Genomic DNA, 17,147 nt, shown 5'->3' on the forward strand with positions numbered 1-17,147 from the left:
ACTGGAGAAGCTGGTACCGATTCTCTGCGAGCTGCTCCGGTCCTGGCTGTGACCGTCTGCCACTCTGCTGTGGAGGGCATTCCCCGGGCTGCTTCTTCCTTCGGTGCCTGGTCCTGCAGGGAAAGGAAATAACTGTCAATTTCATCCTCTGCCTCCCTGATCCCCCTCAGCCTGCTAACCTCCTCCTGGAGCTCCCTCACCTGTGCCTCCAGAGCCCTAAGATGGGCACCTGCCGGACAGGTGTGGGGGCCCCCAGTCCTTGTTTTAAAAAGAAAGTCTTATAGATTCCTGGTTTTTTTCATATGTCCTACAGTGTAAGTAGGCTTCAGAAGAGTCATTTATATCTTCAGCAAATACTGAACTGTAATGCATACCTTAGCCTCACCAAACATACACCAACACACAACCTTAATAACGAACTCTCATTCCCCTGTGCTGACAGTTCAACACATTTGATTATCATCAGGTCCATGCATTTGGAAAGTGACTTGATCTTAATGTTTCTGAGGGGTTGATAGGGGTGCTGTAAAGACCTAATCCTGAAGTTCTCATTCAGGCAACACTTCCAATTTAAAGCAATGGCAGTTTTGCCCCTGATGGATTCTAAGATCAAGCCCATAATGCTTGTTTCTAGCTTGTCTTTGGAAGGGGCTGGTATTGGAAACACATCTTGGGAGGTTCTGGCACAGGACAAATGTAACATTCTGAAACAAAGGTTGGAGTGTGCTGCTGTGGGGATTTAAGGCTAATGCCATGTACTTTTCCTCTACGACGGGTATGATTGTGTATTGTGCATGATATTGCCTTTGCCATAGCACAGTTGCATTTTAAAAATATTGAATATAATAGTGACAATTTTGTGGTGGATCTTGCTAGTTTTTAGTTACATTAGTCACACTTCCACCCAGAAGTGGTTCCATTAGTTTCAGTAGTAATACTGGATTTTTGATGCTACCTTAGGCAAAATCTTCAAAAGTGCCTCAGGGGTTTGTAAGACCTGTTTTTACAAAAGCGTTTTAGGACCCCTTGAGCACATCTCAGGACACAGGCCAGATTGCCAAAGGGTTTTAGGTATGTAAAGATGCATATAGGCATGGCATAGGATTTTTCAAAACATCTAGCCAGATTAGGACCATCTCCTATTGAAAGTGATGGAGTTAAGCACTTAAAATGTTTAACTCTTTAAAATCCTGTTAGGCACATATTTGTATGTTTAGATGCCTAAATAATTTTGGAAATCTAATCTTTAGTGTTTCATTGATTCAGGCTCCTCGGGTGTTTCTGAACTTTTGAAAATTTTGCCCTATACAAAAAAAGGGTAATTCAGGTGCAAGGTGCAGCACTTAGAAAAAGAACCCATAATTGTTTTCTGTTCATTGTCATTATTTTTATTCTTTTGGCCTCTTAACACACACTTAAGAGACTGCTACTCTAAGAGGAACAAGGTAAAATAAAGAGTGTTGCCTTAGCCACAGCATTTGTATAAAATACATTTGAACTAAAGAACACACCTTCCAAAAATTGGCAGAGGGTAATACAGAAAAGGGATAGGTAGCCTTAAGAATCCATGGCTTCAAACTTTTCTGTAGATATCATCTTGTAATAAAAAATAAAATACTATCATAACCTTTTGAAATCTTCTTACTATTTCCGAGATACTGTATGCTGTGCAAAGAGTCTGATCCATATGGCATGGAGCAATGTTAATGAAGCTTTGAGAGAAAAGAGTGTAGTATTTTGCCTTGTATTTCATAAGAACAACATAGAAGAACATGTTATGCTTTTAAATAAAGTGATGTTGTCTCTTTAAACATTAAAATTGGCAAGGAAATGGTTCTGGAGACGTGTAAGAACCTGTTCTACAGAAACTCAAAGTGACATCAAAAAAGGGAAAAGGCAGTTGGTACAAACTGGTAGTATCATAGCACAGCTGCTAACAACTCCTTTTTATAGATGTAAATTAGTGAGATTTAGGCATCTCAGAGAATTGAAGGGCAGGGACTTTGCAGATTAGTTTTAAAGCCGTATTTTCTGAGGTGAAATACTTCATCTGGAAAAATATTTCCTGCTTGTTCCACTAGAGTGTCTCAGGAGCTATTTAAGGTCTTATTCAGCCAAAAAAAGAAACTCTGTTTTCCTGCTCACTTAATCTTCTCTCAGTCAGTTCTTGTATCTGTAACAACCTCCCTATGGAATGCCAGGCTGCTCCCCTATCGTCATGCAAATACCTCCTGAGACTCCATTTCATGACAGCAAGTAGCACCAATTCATAGCAAGATCCCAATTTATTCTTTATTTAAAAATATATCTAGTTTTCACCAACTTTTGTAGGAACATTTCTTTATCAGTGTGTTTCACGGCACTAAGCACATTATAGGCTATCAGCAACATATAGGAACACATGCATGTTATGTAGAAGGAACAGATATAGGAAGTTTCCCACCACCTTAGTGCCCTTTCTATACCACAGGCACATCTACAGATTGCCCTACAGTGTTGTAGTAATGTGTTATGTTGCTGTACGGTGCGCTACAGTGACAGTGATTCTGCATGTTTACACATGATCACCAGGTACGTCACTATAGCAGCATGCTCCCCAGTTATAACGTGCCGCTATGGCGATGTAGCAGGGAAGTTTAAGCATGCGCCACCCGCACAGCACAGTAATTGCCCGTACTGCCTCTTCAAAAAGTTAGTACTAAAGCACAGCACTATAGTAACGTCACCGTATGGTGACGTGTAGACATGCCCCACAAGATAGATACTTGGTTGGTGCAGGTTGTCATACTGCCACTGAAGCAACCTTTTAGTTTTTTGTTTAAAATTTCCAGTCATTGCAGACACAACTGTACCTCAGGAGCTGCAACACCGGTAAGAAATCTTTTAGGAAAATGACTTGATTTCTTCTTTACCTCTCAACTAATGAATGACTGCAATGTAAAGTCCTGTATAATTCCAGTATGGGTAAGAATGAAGGGTAACAAAAATGTTTAGGGGGCTGGGGCACATAACATGAGGAGAGGCGGAGAGAAGTGGGTATATTTAGTTTGGAGAAGAGAAGACTGAGAGGGGATTTAATAGCAGCCTTCAACTATCTGAAGGGAGGTTCTAAACAAGATGGAGCTGGACTGTTCTCAGTGGTGGCAGATGACAGAACAAGGAGCAATGGTCTTAAGTTGCAGCAAGGGAAGTTTAGGTTAGATATTAGGAAGAATGTTCTCACTAGGAGGGTAGTAAAACATTGGAACAGGTTACCCAGAGAGGTTGTGGAATCTCCATCCTAGGAGGCTTTCAAGACCTGGCTAGACAAGCTTTGGCTGGGATAATCTATTTGGGGCTGGTCCTTCTTTGAGCAGGGGCTTGGACTAGATGACCTCCTGAGGTCCCTTCCAACCCTAACTTTCTATGATTCTATGAAAATCTCAGTATGGGGAGAGGCAAGTGTGGACTGGTCTAGCTGGAACTCAGGTCTGGTAGACTATGGCAGTTTTTCTGTTCCTGTATATATCTGTCCTGAAGTATGAGGAGGCACCTTGGTACACGTCCAGAGGCATACATTTGCCTGCTCTGGATTTATGAGGAAGGTTGCTCCATTAATCCAACTGTTAATTGTTCACTTGGGCTGGGTTGTCAAAGGCAGCTGAACACAACACAGGCCACACCTCTCCCTTGTGTGGCTGTAGATTCTCATGTATCTTAACCATGAGAGCTTGTTGGGGTGTGAGGCTCAGCCAGACCTTTGATTTTGATTTGCTCCTCTCCTGATTTGGCATTCACATAACTGGAAATCATCAAGAAGATAACTTCTTTTTATTTAAAGAAAAAACAAAAATGGCTTCATGTTTCTGCTCATCTTTGTAACACTTATTGCTTTCAAACAGTAGATGTAGGGAAGGATCAGTAAGGAGACCCATTTGTTCTCTACAGCTTTCTGGATGGGGGATGAAGTGTTTAGGAGTGAATGGTACAGAGACTAGCCATCCTGGTACTTGGACAGCCTAGTATTAAAACATCTTCTCTGTGCTAGGGTATCATTTCCATTGTATTCCTGGCCATGATACATACCATATTTACTCTAATACAAGACAAGATTCTATTCGCCATCAGCATGGGGAAAAAAGCCCCTTGTCTTATATTCACATACAAAGAAACCACATTAAATACACTGGCTATCATTAAACTGCTGCCCAAAGCAGTATATGCTCAGTAATGGAAATCAACTACAGCAAAAGCTGTGTTATCCGGCACTTTATCAACTGGAAAGCTCCACTAACAGCATCCAAGGGACACAACAAAAGCGAAACTGGAAGTCCCACTTCCAGTGTTGCTGCTGCGAGCCAAGTTCTTCTTCTTCACTTCTTCAGCCCGCGGCCTGGGGCAAAGCAGCCTGCGCAGGGCACCCCTCCCTGTCCCCTGGCACACTGATGCCAGGGAGTGCACCAGATGGTGTACATTTGAGTAACCGGCATATTTGATTAACCAGCATTCCCCATTCCCGGGGGATGCCGGATAACAGAGCTTTTGCTGTATAAAGTTGATGAAATGCAGCCAACACTGAGCAAGACTATAAAACACATGGTCCACATTGGGCAAACATACTGATAGGAGCATTTATTCTTGATACGTTAAAGTGTAGCCCCTCTAAATAAGATATACAGTAGTGCCCATTGCACTCAGTCCTGCTCAGCGCCGACTCTTTTTCAGGTCATGGTGAGTCGCTACATTGAATATATTTCAATTTCCTCTTTAATCTCCCAGCTGAGCTGTGCCTTTTTTTCCCATTTCCACTGATTCCTGTTTCTTCACTAGCCTTAAATGTCAAGCAAACACCACCAAATGGAGTCCCAAACAGTTGACCAAAAATCCCTCTGTTGACCCCTCTTTCAGCCTGCCACATATGAATAGTGTGGTCCTGCCTTCCATGAAGTGGAGCTGGACCAGGTTGCCCTGTGTCTCATCTGCATATAAATTTTGGAGGATCCCAGTCATTGTGACAAGAACACCTGGCTTGAGTCATGAGTGAGGAGCTAATTAGCACATGGATCCTTTGTGGAGGGTATCTAGAGTACACATATGTACTGAGCATTGCTGAGTTGACATCACCACAGCTTGAAGTGCTGTTGGCTACTAGGACTCAGCCCAATGAACTATATAGTAAATTATGAGCTTTTTGGCTTTGGACAAATATCATTTATAGTTTGTACTATATATAAGTACAAAAGTACTGCTTAAAAGTGTATTTATAGAGTACCTGTGCTAAAACTTGCAGCAGTTCCATAAAAGGAAAAATGCATCACTTCTGGATGAACTAACTGTATGGGTGCCTGTAGTAATTTGCCTATATGCAAATTACTATAGGTATGTTTATTTCAAGGTCAGTGTTTCCAAGTTTGCCCCTCACTTCCATGTGCTCAGCAAGAGCAGGGTCTGACAGTAAGTAGGGTTGTGGGGAGAGGAGTTACAGGGGGAAAAAGATGAGGAGGCAGAGGACAAGAGGACTACCAGATCCCCCAGATTTATTTCCCCTGCTGTCACAGTGGGAGGAGGGATATATTTAAAGCATATCTCCAATAATTAGATTCAACACCTGGAAAATAATAGCAAATTTATTGATTTTTCCATATATAGAATTAATAATTTGGGGTAATCTTATATTTGGGTAAATATGCCACTATAACCAGAGATAATGTGTTAGAGAGGTCAGCAATATAGAGAACCCCCACATTGGCAGGGAAATTTCAGGATGGGGATTTTCAAAGGAGGCAAGTGCCAATTTTCCATGAAAATCAAGGGTCTTGTTAATATATATAGGCGTTGAATTCTGTCTCGTGTTCCTTTAAAATCCCAGCTGAGGTGATCCAATAGTTTTCTTTCCATTCTACTAGTAATGATAACATCAGCTCTAAATACTGCCTAGCAACTCTGTTGCTTCACGTTTATTATTTAAATAACAGTCAGGGCATCTCCTGGAGATTAATGACCAGCTGGATCTAAAAGTAGAAAGAAAAAAAAACACAAGGAAGAAGGCATTTGATTTTATGTCATGGGAGACGCAATTTCAGCTGTTATATGGAAGACATTTCTACAGAATTAATGTACCTCGTATAAGCCTGTCCAGTTACTACTGTCATTGCTTTCTTTTCCATTAATATTATAGTAAATTTCCTGTATAATCAGATGCAGACACGTGTTACTTGCTTAGCTTGAAGTTTACTTGAAGTTTATTGCTTATTGTTGAAGACATTAGGCAGTAAAAATAAAAGCTTTTTAAATATTTTTAATCATCTGACAGAAAAATGTAAGTTTGGTTTAATTTAGAGAGTAAAATATTCTATGCAAATTAGACTTTGCTGGAGCTCCACGAGTATGCCCCAGCTAAGGATCTCATGCTTCCACGCTTTCATCTGATACCTCTAGTTCTTCACTTCCCTACTTAGGACATTAAGTTTAAAGCATAGTTTTGACTTCTGCAGGAAGTAAGACCTCATAAATTCTAATCTCAGCTCTGAGACAGACTTCCTCCATAGCCTTGGACAAGTCACTTGTTTTCTGTGCCTCGGTTTCCCAATCTGCAAAGTGACACCAGTGCTTACCTACCTTACAATGGTGATTAATTAGATAATGTTTGCAATGAGTGAAACTTTGAAGATGAAAAGCATTAGGTAAGGATACTTGGCCTGCAACCATTATGGGCCACGGATCTGCCTTTGTGTTTTATATAGTGGTTATCACAGTGAAGCCCTGGGCACTACCACAAGTCTAATAAATAAAACCAAATGCCCAGAACACATTAATTGCAATAAAACATTTATGAGTGGTAGTGTATTTAATCACCTTTCCTGCTAGACCTCAAGTATGCCCACAGAAAACATTTCCCTAGCTTACTGCTTTTCTTCTATCCCTGATTTTCCATTCTTCCTGGTCTCTTCCTTCTGCAGACTTCACCTACTATCTTGTCTCCTTTTATCTATCTATCTATTAAATCTCCAGAAGACCCATATCATAAATACAGGCAATTATCCCTTTTCAGCAATGCAGCCCACTCAGTCACAATTAAGTCTCTCCTATAACATCTCCTATTCTTATGGAAACTTTACATACAGAAGTACTACAGAGAAACAGTCACCTCAGTGGCCATGGGGTACTGATGGGTGTGTCTAAGGTAGTCATTCTTAACATTTTGAGATTCAACACACCTGCCGTTAGGCTCAGGGATCCCCTCAGAAAATGCTAGCTCTTAGCTTTCATTTGTTTTTGGCTACAGAAAAATAATAGAGCAATGCTTGTATTGCAAAGAACTCAGAAAGACCACAACAGGTCAGAAACATTTTTGACACTAGATTCCTAGTTGAAATCCCTGAGTTTATCTTGTGAATCATATGCAAGTGTTTGCACACCTACATTGCTAATATTGCAATGTTCCCTGTTTCACCCTTAAAAGATCTCACAGCACCCTGGTTGAGATCACTGATTTAAGCTTTCCTAAGACAGCCTCTACCAAATCCAACATCATGACCTTGACAAATAAACAAAGAAAGCAAGAACCTGGGTTTGCTGGTTTGAACTTTAATCTCCAAAGAAAAGGAATGGATGCACCAACTAAAAAAAAAACCCTATTCCAAACCTATTCTATAAGCAATGAAGGGTATATGTAGTTTTTGGAGTATATGGAGGTTTTGTTTAGTTTTGGGGTTTTTTTGCGGGGGCGGGTATTTGAATTGGAATATATTATATTTTCAGTTTGCTACAGGTGAATATAATAAAACATGGATGTGCTGTAGTCATGTCCACTTACGATGGAATTCACAGTGCTTTCAGTATTTCATTGTTTCAAATTCAAGAAAGGAATCTGGTTAAGACCTAATTTATGAATAAAACTTTCCCCTTAAAGGTTTCTGTTTTTAAGATCCCAGGAATTTTATAAATTAATGTTCCCTCTTCAGAAACAAATCACTCTGTCTGCCCCTTATACCAACACTGCTGAATATGTTTCGAGTCAGGATTCTCGAAAACAGTTACTGAGTTAAGGAGTAAACCCAAAATCTGGCTCTGCCTTTTGGAAGGATTATAATCTATAAATGAATTTTTATGCTACCATGTTTGTTTTTACCTTTGTACAGACAGTCTCCCACTTCAGAAATAAATCAGGTTTCTAGGACATACTTTTTCCTCCTTTCCTACTCGCTGGTTGCGCTGCCAGCTGAACCGACAAATTCAGTATCCAAAGAGTGTTTCACTTTGGTTCCTTAACTGCTTGAAAAGGTGTGTTATTTACTTTACCTAAGTGCTTCTGGGGCCTGGTGTTCCGTTGTTATGTACAAACCATTTTTACTGTCATGAATCATGTTTTACCGCCCCTTTGCTTTTACTTCTGTACCAGTTTTTTTTTTCCTTCCAAGCAAACACATTTAGAGTTCCGTGTATGCAACAGAAATCGTCTGAGCCAGGTATTCGCCTTTAATTATTCTTTCATTCTTAATGCTTCCAAGATTAGCAAAAGTACCTTTCACTGGTTGTATTCCAGTTGATTTTTATTTCAGCCAAAGGTAAACTGACTGAAAGAAACTAAAATCTTTTTTGCTAAACAAGCAGAAAGAGAGAGATTTTACTGAAAACATCACACTGTCAAGTAAAATTTGCCCTTTCTTTATCTTATCTATTTTGAGTAACACAAGCTATTTGCACAACGCCTTGTGCTAGGAAGAAGTTGTTTGTACATGATTCACTCCCTTTTGCGAGTTTCATTTTGAATGAAAAGTTTTTGGTTAAATTCCTCCTGCCTGTGAAAATGTCAGCACTTTTCCCTTCTGTTCTTCCCCTAAGGTTAAAATTGGACCTCCCAAAATCCATTAGTCACAGCTAGTTTTCTATTAATTTTCAAACTGCTTGTGAGAGCCTTCTGCATCTGGCCATTCTAACGTCCCCTTTCCTTTCTGTCCCACCCACTCAGCCTCATTCCAGGTGCCCTTAACAAATGACTTCCAAGGAATTTAAATGGCTAAAACTCATTGACCAATAAAGAGATGCATGTACTGTATAACATTGTTACGCAGTTCTTGTGATTAGAAGAAAAGGTTGCTCAAGCAGAGGTGCTAGTTCTATTGACCTGTCGCATTAAGATTTCAGGATTGCAGAGGTAAGGGAAACGTTATTTGTTACCTAGGGTTTTTGGATTGGTTTGTGTTGGTAAAGCAATGGAGACTCAAACTATTTAATTAGCCAAGTATTAAACTTGCTTTTTCCTTAATTCAAAGGGCTTCATAAGTTGCACAAGTAAGAAACTATTATTTCTAAACATGTGCAATAACCTCAGCAAACAAATGCCTAAAAGAATTCCCTGTTACCTGACAAAATATGTATCAGAACTGTTAAAATGAAGACTAGTATGTTTAACCTTCTAAACTTTCTACCTGCATAAATTCCAGTTCTAAAGGGTCACCTCCCATTAACTTAACTGAATGAAGTCAGAGGTATTAATTTGCATCCTTCTTACCTGCTCTTTAAAATGGGTCTGATTCTGCCGCCTTTCTTCAGGTTGATTAGTACTTGATTCCTATCTTTTTGAAGAAATTTAAACAGAAGCAGGCCCTATATGTGCCGTGTCAGCTTTAGACAGATACCTTTGGGTTTCTAGATGGATGGCAGCTAGAGTATGAGTAAGCAGAGGGCTGTGCTGGGTTATGAATACTTAGGAGTCTATGCCATTCTGCTTACTGAAGTGTTTGATATTCCATCTTCTCAGGACCAGAATTCTAAAACCATTTCATTCACATTTCACTTATGAAAAGTGTGTGAAATGTTTGAAACTTGTATATTGTATGCATGAAACTTGTATGCAGTCAAGGAAGGCCAGTCTTAATCTGAACACCTTAGAAAGTTTTTTGAGTTACCTTCACATTAATTATGCTGTTTGAGGCAACTGAGCTCACAAATGGAAAAAAGTAGTTTGATCAATTTTTGTTTCGAGGAAAGGAGACCCTAGTTTAAGATTAAGGTAAAATCTTTGTCCTATTTAAATCAGTGTCAAAATTCCTGTGAACATATATGAGAAGGAGGATCAGATCCAGTAACTTGAATATGATGGTGTTCTCCTCTAAATAAAGTGTGATGGAAGATGTGCTCTGAAATGCATATTTGGCCCCATATTTTACACCCAAATCTGCCACTGAAGTGAATGGGAGCCTTTGGGCACGCAAGAAGTTGAAAATTCCTTCTCTTTTCTTAGGCTTCCTGGTAAGTTAGGCCTGGACTTGGTGGGAAAAAGGGTGTATTTTTTCAGTCATGTTCAGTCCAGCACTGAAACCCCTTATACCAGTGGTTTTCAACCTCTTTTCATTTGTGATCCCCTAAAAAATTTTGAATGTAGGTGCAGACCCCTTTGAATTGTTAGTGTTGGGTATTCACATACTTTCAACTGATCATAGTCGTCTTTTGCAGACCCGTTAGACACAGTGTCCACAGACCACAAGTTGAAAACCACTGCCTTATACTCATTCAGTGCAAGCTAGCAAGTATGAAAACATGTTAGGTGGCTATGTTGCATCCAGATATCCCACCCAGCCTTAAAAGCTTTAAGAGAGTTTATTAATCAAGTTAAGCCAACATGATTGAGCTAACACAACTGCAAAGCATACCCGTTTTGTTCATCAAAGCAAGGCCTTCAGGGTGTCTATCAAAAAGTCAATGCAATTGACTTGGGGGTTTTTTACATGTTTTTATATGATTTTTGCACTTTATAACAAATTAGATCATGTGCTGTATAAAAACAGGAAGATGAGTTTTGCTAATCTTTGAAGTGGTAATTTTCCATTTTGTATTTCAGTTTAGAAGCAATCGTTCCATGAACCAAATGTTTTACCTTTTTCTTCTTCATTAAAAAGAAAGGGTTAGTGAAATGTGAATTTCAAATGGCATCTGCCTTTTCTTTTGTTCCTCTCCTAGGCCCAAGGCAGACTAATTTCAAAATCATACACATTTTTACCAATGTATTCTCACAGACTTAAAATGTCTTGATCAAAAAGAGTGTTCTTGCCTTCTCAGAGAGATCATACCCTGGTTAAGCATTTTTTTAAATTGATAATATTAACCCTGGGCAGGGGTTACAAGTATGGGCAATCTCTTCCTTGTACTTGTAAACCCTGTTTCTCAATTTCAATCAGAGGTTCAAAGGTTTGCACAAACTTCTCAGATCAGAGGTCAGGCACAAATTGCTGCACTTTGCAGCTCAGTTCTGCCGATATGACAGAATTTCACAGTTATGATGATTGCTTTTTTCCCCCTTCTGCACACAGGCAATGCCAGGCAGTTAACAGCCTGATCTGTACGAGTCAGCCATTGGTACCTGAGTTTAATGAGTAACTAGCTGGTACTTTAGTTTCAGTGGTGCAAGGTGCATGTTATAAAAGGGGTCAAATGTCAGTGCACAAAGGGAAAAAAAACCTGATGCAGTTAGTCACTGACTAAACCAAATGTTTGGAGTTTAATTTGCTTTTAAGAATGAGCATTCACATCTGCTGATGATCATTTTTTTGAGCTGAAGAAAACATTTTTGACTATGTTAGGTTTCATATTACCCTGCTCTTTGTAGCCCCACACTAATCAGAGCTGCATGGTGGCACCCGTCATAGTTAGTGTTCACGTGATAAACAAGAAACTATGAGAAACGATCAAAGCAAATCTCAACAAGGAAAAAACATTGCAAAAGACTAGAGAGAATTTAAAACAATTCATGCTTTTTATAAGTACAAAATTAACTAAGCAAATAGGCTTTGTACTGAGATTCAGGACATGTTATGTTTAATTCAGGGACCTCCGTAGCAACTAACTGAAGAACCAGGTCACAAATGCTGAAAAAAGTGTCATTATGGAAGATCTGTTTTAGGCACTTCTGATCCTGATGTAATCACTCTTCAGTGAATAACATTTTAGGATCATAATCTGACAATATAGTAACAGTAGGCTAAATTACACCTATATTAACACCCATAACCAACTCCCAATGATTTCCAAAGGCATATTCAAGGGCAGAATTTAGGTCAATGTGTTTTATGTAGGGTGTTTCTTCCAAAAAGGGAGGAGTGAACTGGATGGTTCCATGTTAATCTTTCTTTTCCCCTGTTTTCTGTGTGGTGGTTTAAAAAACAGAACAGTTTAAGAAACAGAAACAGAACAGCCTTAAGCTTGTAAATCAAGATCCAAATTGCTGTTAAGTACATGCAGGTTCATAGTCCAAGGTGAAAGATTACCTCCTTTCCTGGAAAGATTTTCTTTCTTTAGGCAGAAATTTGTAAAGAGGGCATGCATATCTATCTTACATTCTTTTACAGGAACACTGGTTTTGCAGTTTTCAGAGTAAATGTACTCTTTAAAAATGATTTTTGTATGTTATTAAATCCTATCCATCTATTCGTAAAAACTTGCAGCCTTTTGAATTGTGACATTGTATACTTTATTTTGCAACAGTAGTATATTTTCTTGACTAATGAAACTAGTAAGAGAATGCACTGATATAAAATAGGTTGAACTAAAGGAATTTGGGATTTTCATGATTATGTCATAAACATGGGCCTACATGGGAGTGATAATGAGCATCCGCAACTCTCATTGCCATGACATTACACAAGAGTTGCTTACATGAGACATTGCTTTAGGAACAGTAGACCTACAAGGCCAAATTCTGGTCTCATTGAAGTTGCTAGGAGTTTTGTAATGAGCTCCACCTGCCTAGAAAGACCAATCTAGATAAAAACAACTGTTTAACATATATGTTACACAGTATTTTAGATACTCAGAATATGGTTCTGAAGGACTTGCAATAAAATGTATTATAAAGGGAAAAAATTGTGACTGGGTTTTTAGGCATGGGAGAATTTAATAATGGTTTAAAGCTCTGACATATAGGTATCAAACAGTTTTTATCATGGTGCATGTTACACACAGAGGTCCAGTTCCTTTTCCACCTATAAGGCATCTAAGTATGATTCTATTTCACCCTGAAAAACTGTTAATGTACCTACTTTGTACCACACCACTTAGGTCACAAAAAGCAACAAGCAAGAGGAAGACCCATTACCTTTTGCACTAACTGTTTTTCAGAGGTTTGGGCAGGACAGAATAGGATTACACCCAAGTCCACCTAAGCATCTAATAGGTGGAAAATGATCTAGCTCATGGAAACCTGGACTCTCTGACTTTTTTTTTTCTTTGGGCAAGTGTCCTATGCAAATGACATCAGAGTAGCTGTCAGTGTAGGATCCCCAATCCTACGTTTTTTGCCATTAGGCTACCAGCAAATAAGATCAACCCAATAGCAAGCATTATGCCTGGTAGCAGGATCAAGTCCTAAACTGCTGGCTAGGGACAGAATTTACACATAAACTGGTTTAAGTGATCAGAAACGGGTTTAAATCTGTAACAGAACAGAAGTTCAGTACACTTAAACTGCTTTTAAAATGGCTAAAGCTGGTTTAAGATACATCGGGATGGATGTAGTATCAGACTTAACTGATTTATGTTAAATCAGTTTATTGAACTTCTGTCCCAGATCCCCTACAGATTCAGGTTAACTCTCAGTTTCCCAACATCCCAAGATGCTTTTCATCTTCCCCACAAGCCCCCCCGGTCCCCCCACAGGGTGGGCAGGCTAGCCTTGGCCCAAGTTGTCTGCTCCAGCCCAGCAGGCAGGCATGGTCTAGCACCCCTGCTTCTGGCCTGGGCCACTGCAGGCATGTGGCTGCATTTCCAGAATCAAAAGTGAATGTCTGTTTACTTGCTTATCAGTTCAGTCTACGCAGTTTAAAGAAGCCTGCAAAGATTTTATCAATTTAGCCTCAGACTTTTTGACTGTCTGTATTTAGCCCATATAGCTTAACATGATGTGGGAAGAATTTAAAATGGGAACAGAAGGAAAGGTAGCCAACATGGGTTCATTAGAGGCAGGTCCTGTCAGACCAACCTGGTGGCCTTCTATGACCAGGTCACAAAATCCTTAGACGCAGGGGTAGCAATGGACATAGTCTTTCTGGACTTCAGGAAGGCCTTCGACACTGTCGCTCACCCCATTCTCATTAAAAAACTAGGGGACTGTGGCGTCAACACCTACACAGTCAGATGGGTCACTAACTGGCTGGAGGGCCGCACCCAGAGAGTGGTGGTGGATGGGTCATTTTCGACCTGGAGGGATGTGGGCAGTGGGGTCCCCCAGGGCTTGGTCCTCGGACCCGCGCTGTTCAACATCTTCATCAGTGACTTGGAAAAGGGGGTAAAAAGCACCCTATTCAAATTTGCTGATGACACTAAGATGTGGGGGGAAGTGGGCACGCTAGAAGGGAGGAATAGGCTGCAATTGGACCTAGACAGCTTACAGGGGTGGGCGGATGAGAACAGGATGGGTTTCAACACTGACAAGTGCAAGGTACTGCACCTGGGGAGGAAGAACCAGTGGCATACCTACAGGCTGGGGAACTCCCTTCTTGTCAATGCAGAGGCAGAAAAGGATCTTGGAATCATTATTGATGCCAAAATGAACATGGGCCGGCAGTGTGGGGACGTGTTCAGGAAGGCCAACCACACCTTGTCATGCATCCACAGATGCATCTCGAGCAGGTCCAAGGAGGTGATCCTCCCCCTCTGTGCGGCATTGGTCAGGCCGCAGTTGGAGTACTGTGTCCAGTTCTGGGCACTGCACTTCAGGAAGGATGTGGACAGCATTGAGAGGGTTCAGAGGAGGGCCACCTGCATGATCAGGGGGCAGCAGGGCAGGCCCCACGAGGAGAGGCTATGGGACCTGAACCTGTTCAGCCTCCACAAGAGAAGGCTGAAGGGGAATCTAGTGGCCTGTTACAAACTAGTCAGAGGGGACCAGCAGGCATTGGGGGAGTCCCTGTTCCCCCGAGCACTACCAGGAGTGACTAGAAGTAACGGTCACAAGCTGGCAGAGGGTAGATTCAGACTAGATACCAGGAGGCGAGACTTCACAGTCAGGGTGGCTAGGATCTGGAACCAACTTCTAAGAGAAGTGGTGCTAATGCCTACCCTGGGGGTCTTTAAGAGGAGGCTAGATGAACACCTTGCTGGGGTTGTTTGACCCCAGTGCTCTTTCCTGCCATGGCAGGGGGTTGGACTTGATGATCTGTTAAGGTCCCTTCCGAGCCTACAAACTATGAAACTATGAAATTTGCCTAGTACAGAACTACTTGGTTTTGTACAGGAAACATAAAGCCAGTTCTACTGTGTTTATTTTACTAATGCATACTTCATGTCTGTGTGGTGTTAATAGTGCGCAGGTGTAACTCGAAGCATCACACATACCTGAATCAGCATTCAAGTTTGTACTTCACAGGCATGCACCGAAGTCCTGAGAAGTGAAGGGAAAGAATCCAGTTGAGTTCATTGGGCTTCATAGGTCTATTCCATTCCAGCTGTGTGTCCCAGCCCATTCCCCCAAGCACGTCATCCATCTGCCACCCTGCATCCCCTCCATATCTGGAATTATGACAGTAGTGATCCCCAGCAGCTGCTTTCAAGCATAGTGAAGACTAAGGTCTCAAGTACAGCCACATAGGGATGCCTCAGAGCAGGGCCATTGAACTAGTGGCTTGTGGGCTGCATGCAACCTGTAGGGGTTAAACTGCGATCTCTGACCTACCCAACTGCTGCTCTTCCCATTGCTCTGGTTGCAGCTACAGCAGCTAGAAGCTGTGGACTCCCCCTCTGGCCTGTGCTCCCTGCCCTGCCCTGGGGTGCTGAGAAAGTCATGGCATGGGGCGCAGCACAGCGTGGTGTGGTACAGCAGAGGAGCCAGTGCTCAGAGAGCTGAAGGTAGGGCTGGGGCAACTACACCCACCCACGCATGGTGCAACCATGGTGAGGGGAAGTGCCCATGTGCCTGATACAGCAGGAGGAGGAGAGGAAGTGCCCACATGCCCACTGCAGCAAGGAAGATAAATGTCCCCATCCCAGTGCAGGGGGTGGGGAAGCATCCATGTGCCCAGTGTAGCAGGGGGTACGGATTGCCCAGGTGCTTAATATAGGATGGGGAAGCACCCAAGAGGCCCATGGCCCTTAGCTACAGTATGTGGCCCCCAGCAGCATGGTGCATGGAGTGTTCCTGGCTGCTAAGAAACTGGACAGGCCTGCCTCAGAGCATCTTCACTGGCACTTTTCTAAGCCTGGAGGCTGTGCATGGGAACAGTGTGTCAGCATGTGGTGTAGACATGTCTGATGACAAACAGGCTCTCTGATGAAAATATTAAATTAATATAATAATCTGATAAATCTCTGCATGGATTCTCTGAATGAAGTTAGTTCAGTTTGTCAGCTGTTATGTCCAGTTACACAGCTTGGTTGGGTCCTGGCCCCAATCCATAGATAGCAAACAGCGGTGTGTAAAAAAGAGTGAAATACAACATTTATATAATCGAAGTGAGAATGTTGTGATACTTAGTGCAAAAGTCTAGGTGCCCAGCTTCTCTTTACACTTTGTTTCTTTACAAATATATTAGCACAAACCATTAGCCTTCCCTCTGCAATGCTAGCTTTACTAATGTACCTGTATAAGTTAACGACTTAAATTTAGAGCATAAGATCTGATACCACTTTCCCTGAAATCAGTTGCAGAACTCCTACTGTTGGGACCTTGACCAATGTACCAATGGTTACAGACGTGTAGTTAGTAGAGGTGAGAATTCCAGACCCCAACCTGTGAAAGTTAAAAGTTTAGAGAATCCTCCAGCCCTGTAAAATCTTTCATGACTGAAGGAAAATAAGAAAATTCCAGAAACAAGAGAGAGTAATACAGTTTCTCTCTTAGCTTCAGTAGTAACACCTGTTTATGTATTAAACTGTATTATGGGAGTGTGTTGCAGTGGGGTTATACAGGTTATCATATATAACAAGATGTCATTTAAATGAATTCCACTAGTGCAGAAATCACAGTACATGAATTTTCTGACATGTCCCCTTTCAAACCTGAGAAAAGAATATATTTTTGTAGGTTTATGTGCTTTTCCCTTTCACAGGACAAAGTTTCAACCTATAAAGCAGGTACTTAAAATATATATGTCCATGTTTCAGTTTTTAATATATCCTAGTATTGTCGTGGTGTCCTTGCAGCATAAAATGCAGGCTCTTTATTGTGAAAACAATCA

General features: G+C 41.1%; 1 protein-coding gene across 1 annotated transcript in view; it reads left to right on the forward strand.

Moving 5' to 3' along the window:
• The first annotated feature begins 8,971 nt into the window (after window positions 1-8,971).
• Window positions 8,972-17,147, forward strand: part of RBM47 (RNA binding motif protein 47) — a 32,125-nt gene continuing 23,949 nt past the window's right edge. The window contains 1 exon segment of the mRNA XM_014522541.2: window positions 8,972-9,136. The gene's annotated coding sequence lies outside the window, so the exon portion shown is untranslated.

Source organism: Alligator sinensis, unplaced genomic scaffold (genome assembly GCF_000455745.1).
Source record: "Alligator sinensis unplaced genomic scaffold, ASM45574v1 scaffold246_1, whole genome shotgun sequence".
NCBI classification, from domain to species: domain Eukaryota; kingdom Metazoa; phylum Chordata; order Crocodylia; family Alligatoridae; genus Alligator; species Alligator sinensis.